Below are 11,830 nucleotides of genomic sequence, written 5' to 3' on the forward strand. Positions count from 1 at the left end.
AATATGTGAAACAGGAAAATAATACTAAACTTTGTAGTACTAAACGATTGTGTTTGATTTAAAAAAAATTGTACACACAAAAAAAAAATTTTAAATAATTTTTGCGCGATTTTAATATTAAAACTTACCTTTCGGTCAATGCGCGGACAGACAAATTGTTTTCCTCACTAACGTTGATTAATTCAATTTTTTCTTTTAAGCTCAGGTTTGACCTCGCCATCTTACGCATTATGTACATAAATGTTTACACAATCACTAAACGCAATTCACTGAACAAAAAACCTAAGCATGCGCTTCATAAACACATTTAGGCTGTTCACGGTAAGGTGGTTGTCGGGTTATGTGCTTAATAGATTAAAAATAACCTCTGTGCTCCGTGAGCACCCTATGTTGTATGGTTATTTGCTTATCCGTGCGATTCTGTAACTTGAGACAGTCTCAAGTCTCTAACTTTGAGATTTTAAGTTAGAGACAATTTTTGAGACTTGAGATGATATTGCTATTCTGTAAGTGACAGTCACAAAATCTATTACATTTCATTATTCAGAGATGTTTTTACACTTGAATGAAAATAAATATGTCGATAACAAATATTAAATTTTCTATAACATAGTCAAAAAACATAATTATCAATGAAAATAAAAATATATGTTGACTTTGTTTCATAATATTTACGAAATTTATGTAAAATTGATTTATTTTTAACCTTTTCGTGTTTGAGTTGCTTACAAAATATAAAGAAACGACAATCGATTAATATCTATGATGATCTCTATTCAGTATATTCAAAATGGCAGACAAGAGATCTTTTTAGTTTTGTGACCTGCTAACTACCAGGTCTCAATATTTTGAGACTAACGCTAGAGACTGTTTAGTGAATAGTAACTAGCCTCAAATTGAGACTTTGCCTCAAAATGTCTCAAATAGAGACTAGAGACTGGTTACAGAATCCCGCTATAAGTTTACACAAACAGCTGTTCATTGTTTACAATTTTAGTGCAATGAAATTTGATTTCGGCTTCCGTCCATTTTTTCACCTCCTTTTCTCGCCGGCGCCTTCGTGTTTCTGTAGACACTAAAATTAGAGTATAAATAAATAACAAAAAGTGTATATTTATTTTGTACTTTGTGATTCTTATTAACTTTTGATAATTATTGATGCTTTTCGTTGCTTTTTATTTCGGTTTTAATTTGCTGATTGTAAAGAAAAACCAGCTGTTAATAGCAGATTTTCCAATAAGAAAATCTAAATGGAAATGCCATTCGCTTAGTTTTATTTATTTTTTGTGCTGCCATTTAGTAAAATTTCAACTTTGGTTATTTTGTCATACCGCATTTTGTTGTTGTTCACTTAATCACATAACCACTTAACCCGATAACCTAACCTTATCGTGAACAGCCTTATTACATTGAATTCGGGGAGTCCCCTTTTTTCATTTGTTATAATCTGTTATTTAACATACGCCATACACACATTCTCATATTTTGTCCGCTTAAAGGGGATCGCGTCTGCCCAAGAGAGGTTTTTGATTGATTTGTTATGAAAACAGAAGTCAATGTCCGTCGATAAGAGCTTCGTGTCCTCTTAGTAGAGGGGTTTTGTCCAACTTTACAGCAGTGAACTGTCCGCGTCCGGCCAAGAGAGTGTCCGCCTAAGGGAAGGCGATTTGTTCTGAAAATTGTACTTAAAACTTGGTGCATGAAAAAATGTCCGCCCAAGGGAGGTATCCGTCTAATAGAGGTGTCTGTTAGGAGAGGTTTCTCTGTATTTACATGTGTACTCATATTTGTATGTTGGTTGGTATCAGAGATCGGCAACAAGTAACTGTTTCAAGCTTCAAGCCAGCACGTTGTAAAGCAATTCATAGGTTTGAGTTGCACTCCTCTAAGACAAACAAGCCAAGCCATGTATGTTTCATACCAAGCTGTTCGATAGGACAGCTTGTGTTAAATATACATACGCATCATTGATTCTGTTCGAAAGAAATGTACACATCAATGAGTTGAACATTAACCCTAGATGGTTATAACTCGTCGAATCGACTAAGCACTCGCAATCTTTTTCACATAACTTTTTTGGGGTTGCTTTGATTGCTCTCATTTTTTCCACAACGTTAGTTGCTTAAAAGAGCTTGCAGTGAGCAGACGTACGCAGCGAAAACCTGTTTCGAAGATGGAAATTTGCAGGTGTGTATTCGTCGTATCGACGAGTTATAACTTTAGTGTGACTTTTTGAATTTGTATGGCCTCTTATGTTTTTGATTAGTTTGTTTAGTTTTTTTGTAATGAGTTAGTATTGTTATTTTCAGGTTATTTATTATATTTTTTATTTTATTTGTATTATAAAACAGCAATATGAGCAATCAAAAACGTGACGATGATGATTTGGATAATTTTGGTTTTGAGGAAGTCGATTTTAGGGAGGATGAAAACAGCGGCGCAAACGCAGATCAGTCTGATTTTATGCTGGAGAAGACGAATTTTCTGATGAAATAAATATTCCATCAGAAACAAATGAAGACTTTTCAGATGAAGATGACATCCCATTAAACAAATATCATTGCTACGTCGAAAACTAGCCTTCGCGGCAAGAACTTTCATTAGTGGACAACTAAAAAGGGCAAATCACACCGCCGGGCAATACATTATGTCCACAAGGCAAGAGGATCATGCCGAGAGTGCAAAGGCATCGACGATCCTCTTCAATGTTTTAAGTTATTCATAACTCCAGAAATTATTGCAGAGATTGTACAGTGGACAAATGTTGAGATCGGGAATCGTTGTAAAAAAATAGCACTATAGAAATGCAAATGCGTGAGACTGACGCATCAGAGATCTATGCAGTAATTGGACTTCTTGTCTTTACGGCTGTCAAAAAAGACAACCATTTGACAACAGAAGAGCTTTTTGATTCTACACTTTCCGGTACGCGCTATGTATCTACAATGACCAAAATGAGATTCAAATTTTGGATGTCCGGCCTTCGTTTTGACGACAAAACTGTAAGATTGACAATGAACCAAGATAAGTTTGCTCCCATAAGAAAAATTTGGGAGCTTTTTATCGAAAAATGCCGCCAGAACTACGTGCCCGGCTTATTTTTAACCATCGATGAACAGCTTTTAGATTTCCAAACAAGAGGCGGCGTTGACACTTTAGACCAAATGTGCAGCGTGGTGTCCTGTTCGCGCAAGACCAACAGATGGCCGATGTGTTTATTTTATGGAATTCTAAACATAACATTCGTAAACTGCTACGTAATATATACCCACAACATATTTTCAAAAGGACAAAAGCCAAAAATTCGTCGAGACTTCTTAAAAGAGCTTCATGAATCGCTGGTGACTCCAATTTTGGAAAAAAGGCTGGAAACACGAAACTTGCGGTTCTCCCTGAATGAGAATATTCATAAAATTATTCCTACTGCGCAAGCAGAAGCGGAGCCAAATAAACGCAAAATATGCCACTTCTGTCCATCAAGAAAGCGCAGGATGACAAAGTCTGTCTGTAAGAAATGCTCAAAAAGCGTATGCGGTGAGCACAAAGTTGAGCTTTGTGCCTCATGTATGAAATGAGGCTTTTTCCACTTCTTGTTTTTACTTTTATTTGCTTCAATGTATTATGTTCAAAGTCTGTGCATGAAATAAGTCACTTTAGTTTAAGTTTTTTTTACTTATTGTTTTTTAAAATGTTAGTTCCTTAAAAAAAAACCAAAAAAGAGGCTGAAAAATAATACAAAGTTTTCTTAGAAAAGAAAATTATTTTTAAATATTAATTTTTTTTATTACTTTTAAATAAAAAACCTTACTAATAATGATTTTTGTGTATTTTTACTTTAATAGTTCTCTTGTAGGAATTTTTTAAAAACAAAGTTCGTCGATTCGACGAGTTATAACCGTAGTGTAGGGTAAAAATATTATAACCATGTAGGGTTAAGCAGAGAAGTACGTATGACTTGCTCGATGTACGTACTTTCAATTCATATCAATCTGTATACATACATAGTTAGAAGGTATGTGATACAATTTATGGATGAAAATAATAATAATAAAATAAAACTTTTGTAAAGTTTTCGGTTTCTCATGTTCATTCAACCTTTTTGTTTATTTAATTTTGGAAATTATTCATTTATATAAATATATTGATAAGTGTTAAATAAGAAATGCGTATATAAATGCAGAATATTACCATATAAATACATACTTATGTGCGTATTATTTGGACAAGAACATTTTCTTCCCATATTATTTGCTTAGTTATTTTCATTTTTTAAAACAGAATTTAAAAATAAGATATTATACACAATCTTAGGAGCTAGGCGATTGCGTTTCTCTACTATTATATTACCTGCAAGTGAAAAAGTGCGCTCACTGGCTGCACTGCTAGCTGGAATTGATAATATTTTAAATGCGAAGCTAGAAAGAGTTGAAAACTCAATTTTATTGCTTTCCCACCATTCCATGGCATCAAAATTACTTGCAAATTGTGTTCTTTTTTGTATATATTTTGGATTTATCCTTACATATGTACATAGATGCGTATGAAAATTAAATGACATATTATTGTAATATGTATATCAAGTTTTTATGATAACATGATAGTATCTCATATACATATACATACATATGTATATTACATTTACAAACATATTCATATACATATGAAATTATAGTACATACATACATACATATATTCTCAAACATAAGAAATATTTTAATAAATGACTCTTAATTGCACATTAACTACAAATATTGTTTTGAAAATAGCATAATTTAATTAGAATGATATAAATTATGCATATATTCATAGAAATACGCAAAATGATAATCACATCAATTAACATGATGGCATGTGAGCATATAAGAATATAAGCAAAAGGCCAACATACGTCAACGTCTGTAATAGCAATGCATGTTTCTGAGCATAATTTTCATTAAATGCTCAGATCTGTTCACGCACCACTGTTAAGATTTCTCCTTCTTAGCTAGGTGTGGTGAAATGCACTCATCGCATTTTGTTAGCTTTTGGCAGTTTACACGCCTGTCCGTTGTTGGACCTTCTCTATAAATATACGTTCTCTGATACATATGTATATTAAGTCGTTTGCACATTTGTCTGCATGTTTGCGAAAGCAAATGTTCTACAAAAGCATATTTCTATAATTAAACAAAATGATTTGAACCATCGTATATTTCTTACATGCATAACCAAACCATACTTAAGACAAGGCCACGGAAGTGTCAATGGTGGTGTTGGTGGTAAGCACACGAAAAGTCACAATGTGAACGCAGGTTCGAATCTCGACGGACTTAGTCTTTAATTTTTGAATTTTAACATCGTATACTGTACTAATAAATATTTTTCTTACTAATAGAAATTAAATTTATCACAGCAATATACCTAATATACATATACATAATATTGCTGTGATAAATTTAATTTCAATTAGTAAGAAAAATATTTATTAGTATAGTATACGATGTTTAAAAGCATATATCTTCTATCCTATCTTGTGTATCTGCACATGCTCATATGAATGTATGTATACTGGGGTGGTTTTAGTGAATAGAGGTGAATTTTTTTTTCTGAAATTTGTGTGTGCTCACTTCTAGGAATGCGCCATTTAGTGTAAAAATGCAATTGTAAAAGTTTCAGCTTAATCGAACTTTGCCTTCCCGTGCCGAAAGAGCCTTGAAGTTTGATAAAATGGCCATTTTTCGCGGAAAAGCGTTATTTTTCGACTTTAACTTACGACTGATTCCACCTATTACAATAAATTTATTATCAAATGAAAGGTAATTTTGTTGAAATTAAAGTCTATTATAATAAATTTTCTTTAGAAATGTATGGTTTGGAAGATATTTAACATTTAATGGACCAAGTGCGTGTTATGTGCCATTTTGGTGACACTCATACATAATATTTTTCGGATTTAAGGCTCGCTTAAATATTTTTATACCTTTCATGAAAATGAAATGGTATATTAACTTTGGTCCGATGTTTATAAGTATGAGAAGAAGAAGAGATAGACCCATAAATAAATGATCAGGAGCAGTAGGAGATTCGATTTAGCCATGTCCGTCTGTCGGTCTGTCTGTTTGAACGCAAACTAGTCCCTCAGTTTTTGAGATATCCGAATGAAACTTGGTAGGCAGATGTATTTCTATATTCTATTAGACATTTGTCGGAACCGGCCAGATCGGACCATATATAGCTGATATAACCTTGATTGTTCAGATATGAGATTTTGCTCTATATCTTTGGTACTAAAGCAGCTAGGAACGTGCAACTTGACACTCCTATGAGAAAATAAGTAGTGTTTTAAAATGTAATACTTGCAATGCAGTATTTTAAATTAGAATTTTATATATTCATGAAAGGTATGAAGGCTTCGGCATGGCCGAACAGCCCTTCCTTACTTGTTTTTAAGTATTTTTTGACATTTTGGTCAGTTTGGCCTTGACCTAAGACAGTGACATAATTGGGCCGTCAAATTTCTTAACGTTTCATTCTATGCAACTTTACTTTAGTATATCCTATACTTTTACCAAAATAAAGCGACAACAACAAAAGATCAGAATAACTTTTATTAACCTTTACTTTACTACTTTTTCACATTTCAACCTCACTAAACATGTTTTTTTTTCAATAAGCTGGCATCTCTAGTATTATTTGGTATTGCATATTTCTGGCGTCTCGTGGCTGACTTGTTGCTCATATTTACCGCTATGTATTCTGGTAGTAAGTAAAAAGTGGGGAATCCCCTGTTTGATTTTGACGCTTTAACAGAAATGTTATTTTAAAGTTTGTTGTGCTAAGTGAACAGTTCGATATTAGAAAGTGCAAGATATGACATACATAGTTATATAATTAAATTCAAATGGCTACTACCTCATCTAATGTTCGTGTTCGATCTAAAACCCTAATTTATTTAATTGGGTATTCATCTCAACAAATAATCGGGAGTAAACTGCCATCTAATCATCAAGTGTTAAAGTCATTGTTTTACAACATTCGTGAAGTTGGATTACCTTTTAGTCATGCTGCAAAACTCACTCTGACGGAAGTTCTTGTGTTCTGGGAGAAAGCTAGAATACCTTATCAATTACAAAAAAATGCTGTTCGCAAAGTCGAAAAATTATATAACGAATGGAGGGCAGTTCAGAAGTGTTCAAGATTGAAGACAAAACGTCAAGAGGAAAAAAATCTTGCATTCACATCCCAACTGTCCGATTTTTTTGATGTAGCAGTGGAAGATGCCATTTCAGAAATGTCTAATCAGGAACATATTAAATTTTTGACATATCAGAGAATTAAAGGACGTCCAGGCCATATGGAAAGTATCGATGTGAATACAGCTCTAGCTGAACAAAGAAGAGAAGCAAGAAAAGCAAAAGCAGAAGAGCGGCGATGGCAACAGATTTCACCACTAAGCACTGGTAAGTTTATAGTATAGTTGCCCAATTTTACTTAAAAATTAGATACTCAAACCCATACTTAAATAGGTAATAAAATGATGGCTCTTAGAAGCTATAGCCTTTATTCGTTCCTTTCCTTTTTTCATTGCAACAGAAAATGTACGAGACATCTCATTGTCTTTTGAATCAGAAGTGGAAGAAATCACCTCGGACAAAGTATTTACCTATGATGAAAAAGCCAGCAAAGCGGAGACAGCGAGTAAAAAAGGAAATACAGTCGTGGTTATAAAGAAGTAATGACGGAAAAATTATCAATTTTGCTAGATAGGTGCAAAATTTCTGATAGAAATGCTGTGCGAATAATTTTCGCAACAGCTGAAAGTCTGGGCTGTAATGTCGAGGAATTTGCACTTAGTAGAAGTGCTTTAAGAATACGCAGAATATCCTTTCGTAGTCAACGGGCCCAGAAAATCAAGGCGAGGTTTAAAAACTTAGACTTAGAGGGTATTGTTGTTCATTGGGATGGAAAACTTTTACCAAACCTTCTTCAGAAAGAATGTGCTGAACGGTTGGCAATCTTGGTAAGCAAAGGAGACTATGAACAACTACTGAGGGTCCCGGAATTAGAAAATTCCACAGGCGCCAGTCAGGCAGAAGCTGTTAGCGGTAGTCTAGAAGAATGGGATATTGGCGATAAAATTGTTGGTATGTGTTTTGATACGACGGCTTCCAACACAGGACGAATGAAAGGCGCATGCACCTTGTTAGAAAAACAGCTAGGTAAAAGTTTGTTGTACTTAGCCTGCCGCCATCACATTTTAGAAGTCGTTTTACGGTCAGTATTTGAGTACAAAATGGGATCAACGACTGCTCCCCAACCTGACATTTTTATAAGATTTCAAATAAATTGGCCTAACAAAGATCAGTCTAAATACATTGAAGGGGTACATGACGATTCGGTAAAGAAGTCAGTGAAAGAGTTCGGAAAAGAGGTTTCGGAATTTCTTCTCTTTCAGTTAACTGAAAAACAGCCGAGTGATGATTACTTAGAACTTATTAAGTTATGTTTAATATTTTTATGAAAAGTCCCTTCTCACGATGGCAAAAGCCATTTACTCTCTGAAAATGTTCATTCTTAGAGAACAGTTTTCTATGTCCGAAGAGGAGTTCAGTTCACTAAAAGCTATTTGTTTATTTATTGTTAATTTGTATGTGAAGATGTGGTGTCAAGCTTCAAACGCAATAAGTGCACCTAGTAATGATTTAAAATTTGTTCAGAATGTAATTAAGTACAGACGTATTGATCAAGGTGTATCAGAAAAGGTATTGGGAAAATATTTACTTCACCTGTGGTATCTGAACCCGGAACTGATTTGCCTTAGCTTATTTGACAAAAATGTTTCAAATGAAATAAAAAGAAAAATGGCAAAAAAGATTTTTTCGTACAGGAATTTAACAGAAGAAGAACGGTCTTCAAGGATAATGAGGGTGCAAGTTTCTGAAAATGAAGCTTTAAACCTATTTAAAAATATTTCGCTTCAGAACTTTGTTTCGGATCAAAGCCTGGCCTTTTTCGAATATTTCAAAGTCAAAACTGATTTTTTGACAGAGGATCCCAAGAAATGGTCCGAAAATAAAGACTTTTTAAAACTTCAAAGTTTTGTTAGGAATGTGAAGATAGTAAACGACACGGCAGAGAGAGGGGTTAAGTTAATTCAAGACTTCAATAGTATTCTTGCAAAAGATGAGGAGCAAAAACAATTCCTGCTTCAGGTGGTAACGGATTGTCGTCGGCTTTACCCTGATACTTCCAAAAGTACCTTTTCTCTACCCTTATCTGATGAATGATATTGGAAATAATAATATATAAATAAATTTTTTATTATTTTTGTTTTTAGTATGAATTTTCTTTTCTATATGTTTATTTTTTAAATAGATTTGTTCCCATGTCTTATCTTTTTGTTAAATATTGTACCAATTAATGTACGAAAACTGAAAATACAATATATAACTAAAAGATTTTACTAATTTCTAGCTTTTTCTATTATAATAAAATATAGGACTTCAGTGTACGCATTGTTTATGGTTAAGGTAAGGATAGTTTCAAAAATCGTGGAGAACCTCGAGTGGTACTGCGAAGAACTATACTAAGGCATTTGACACGAACTTGGTCCATTAAATGTTAAATATCTTCCAAACCATGCATTTCTAAAGAAAATGTATTATAATAGACTTTAATTTCAACAAAATTACCTTTCATTTGATAATAAATTTATTGTAATAAGTGGAATCAGTCATAAGTTAAAGTCGAAAAATAACGCTTTTTCGCGAAAAATGGCAATTTTATCAAACTTCAAGGCCTTTTCGGCACGGGAAGGCAAAATCCGATTGAGCTGAAACTGTCACAATTGTATTTTTACACTAAATGGCACATTTCTAGAAGGGAGCACTTCCAAAAATTGAAAATTTATTTTGAAAACCACCCTAATGTATACGCATGCGCGCGTTGAGAAATTCAAAGAATTCGCAGAAATGAAACAGAAACGAAAGAAATAAAGTCACACAAAATAGTTGAGAATTCGCAAAAATGAAAGACAAACGAAAGACAAATAATGCGCAAGCATACATAAGCGTACTGTACATATTGACTGCATTATTTTTGTGTAAAACCTTGGAATTTATTCATTAAAATCACCACTCAGAAGTCGTTTTATCCGTTGTAAGTAAGCGATTTTCGAAGAAATATCATTTCTAATATGCCACAAAGCAAAATTAGAAATGAAGTTCATAAACCTCACGCTGTCAGATAAAACGATATACCTCGTCATCGCGGGTCGATTTCGAAACAATTTAAATGAAGACTAACTACAGAAATGATGCTGTGAAGTCTTAATTTTTCAAAGGCCAACACAGAGTATTTCCAGCAAAAGTCATGCAAAGTAGTTGAGAATTCGCAGACATGAAAGACAAACGAAAGAAAAAGAAGTATAACTTCAATAATACACAAGCATACAAACATACATATGCGCAGCAGCAAGGAAAGAGGTAACAATCGGCGATCCATTGTATATTTCTTTCATGCATAACCATAATTACGACAACGCAATACAAGTGTCAATGGTGGTGTTGGTGGTAAGCGCTTGAAAAGTTACGACGAGCACGTAGGTTCGAATCCCAACAAAATTTATTTTTAATTGAATATGTCATCAACCAAAAATTGAAACATTGTTCTACAAAAACAACAATAGCATAAGCATGATTTTAACGCAACCTTTTCCGAACTCGTATAAGAAGTATAACTGCAAAAATATCAATTCTTTGTGAAAATTACAAATAATATTTACCGTGGATAAAATGTGTTATAATTGCCTGTCGAATTTCAATTCCGCAAATGATTTCTTGTCTGTCTATGTGTGCTCTATGAGGTTGCCTTCCGCTATTTCCAGCGTTTGCTTGTTGAATCCATTGCAACTTGACAGTGTCATTTCTATTGTTGCATATGTTATGAATAATGCAACAAGATTTTATAACAAGGTTAACATTTTTTAAATTAACTTCCAGACCTCTACCAATTTGTCTGAAGCGAGCCTTTAAATGTCCGAAAGCATTTTCCACAACTCTTCGGCACGATGAAATGCGTCTGTTAAATATTTTTTCACTTTCTGGTTGATTAACAGAAAATGGAAATGGTTTCATAACGTATTTAGACAGTTTGAATGCTGAATCTCCTATAAGGAGTATCAGCACCTCAATGCCTTCGATTGTTTTTGCATATTTTTTAAAAATTTCGTTATCGGAATGACACTTTTTCAAAGCCGACTGCTCAAATAATGTAGAGTCATCGCTTCGTCCTGGTGTACCAACATTGATATAAGTAAATCTGCATCTATGCTCTACTGATGCAAATAAAACCGTCGAGTATCACCCTTTAAAGTTATAATAATCGCTGGCTTCGTTTTTTGGAGGCTTTATTTCAATGTGGCACCCATCTATTGCGCCATAACATTGCGGGAATCCTAAATGTTCAAAACCATAGACTATTTCATTCACTTTCACATCATTCGGCGGATATGCATTGAATACTTCATTCTTAAACACTCTGCATATTTCTTCGCTAACTTGTACCACTATTGCTCCTACTGTTGTGCGACCGATTCCAAAAAGACTACCAACTGTTCTACTATATTCTGCGGAAGAAGCTATTCGTTTTTTAAGTGGTATGGCGTTACGCCATAGGTATCCTTTTTGCGCACATTTTTAAATGCGTCCACTAAATAAAAAAAACGTCTCCCTGCTCACTCGGAATGCATTTTTAAATTTTTCCTCGGTGAATAGGTGAACATCCCTTTCCCAGAATTGAGAATTTTCCACCTATTAGCTAAAAAATGCTTTATATGTTAATAACTACCTGT

At 33.8% G+C, this 11,830-nt stretch overlaps 1 pseudogene; it reads right to left on the minus strand.

Annotated features, from left to right (window-relative positions):
• Positions 1-10,111: 10,111 nt before the first annotated feature.
• LOC126765628 (small nucleolar RNA U3) lies at positions 10,112-10,314 on the minus strand (annotated as a pseudogene).
• Positions 10,315-11,830: the final 1,516 nt, after the last annotated feature.

This window comes from Bactrocera neohumeralis, unplaced genomic scaffold (assembly GCF_024586455.1).
Source record: "Bactrocera neohumeralis isolate Rockhampton unplaced genomic scaffold, APGP_CSIRO_Bneo_wtdbg2-racon-allhic-juicebox.fasta_v2 cluster10, whole genome shotgun sequence".
Classification (NCBI taxonomy): Eukaryota; Metazoa; Arthropoda; class Insecta; order Diptera; family Tephritidae; genus Bactrocera; species Bactrocera neohumeralis.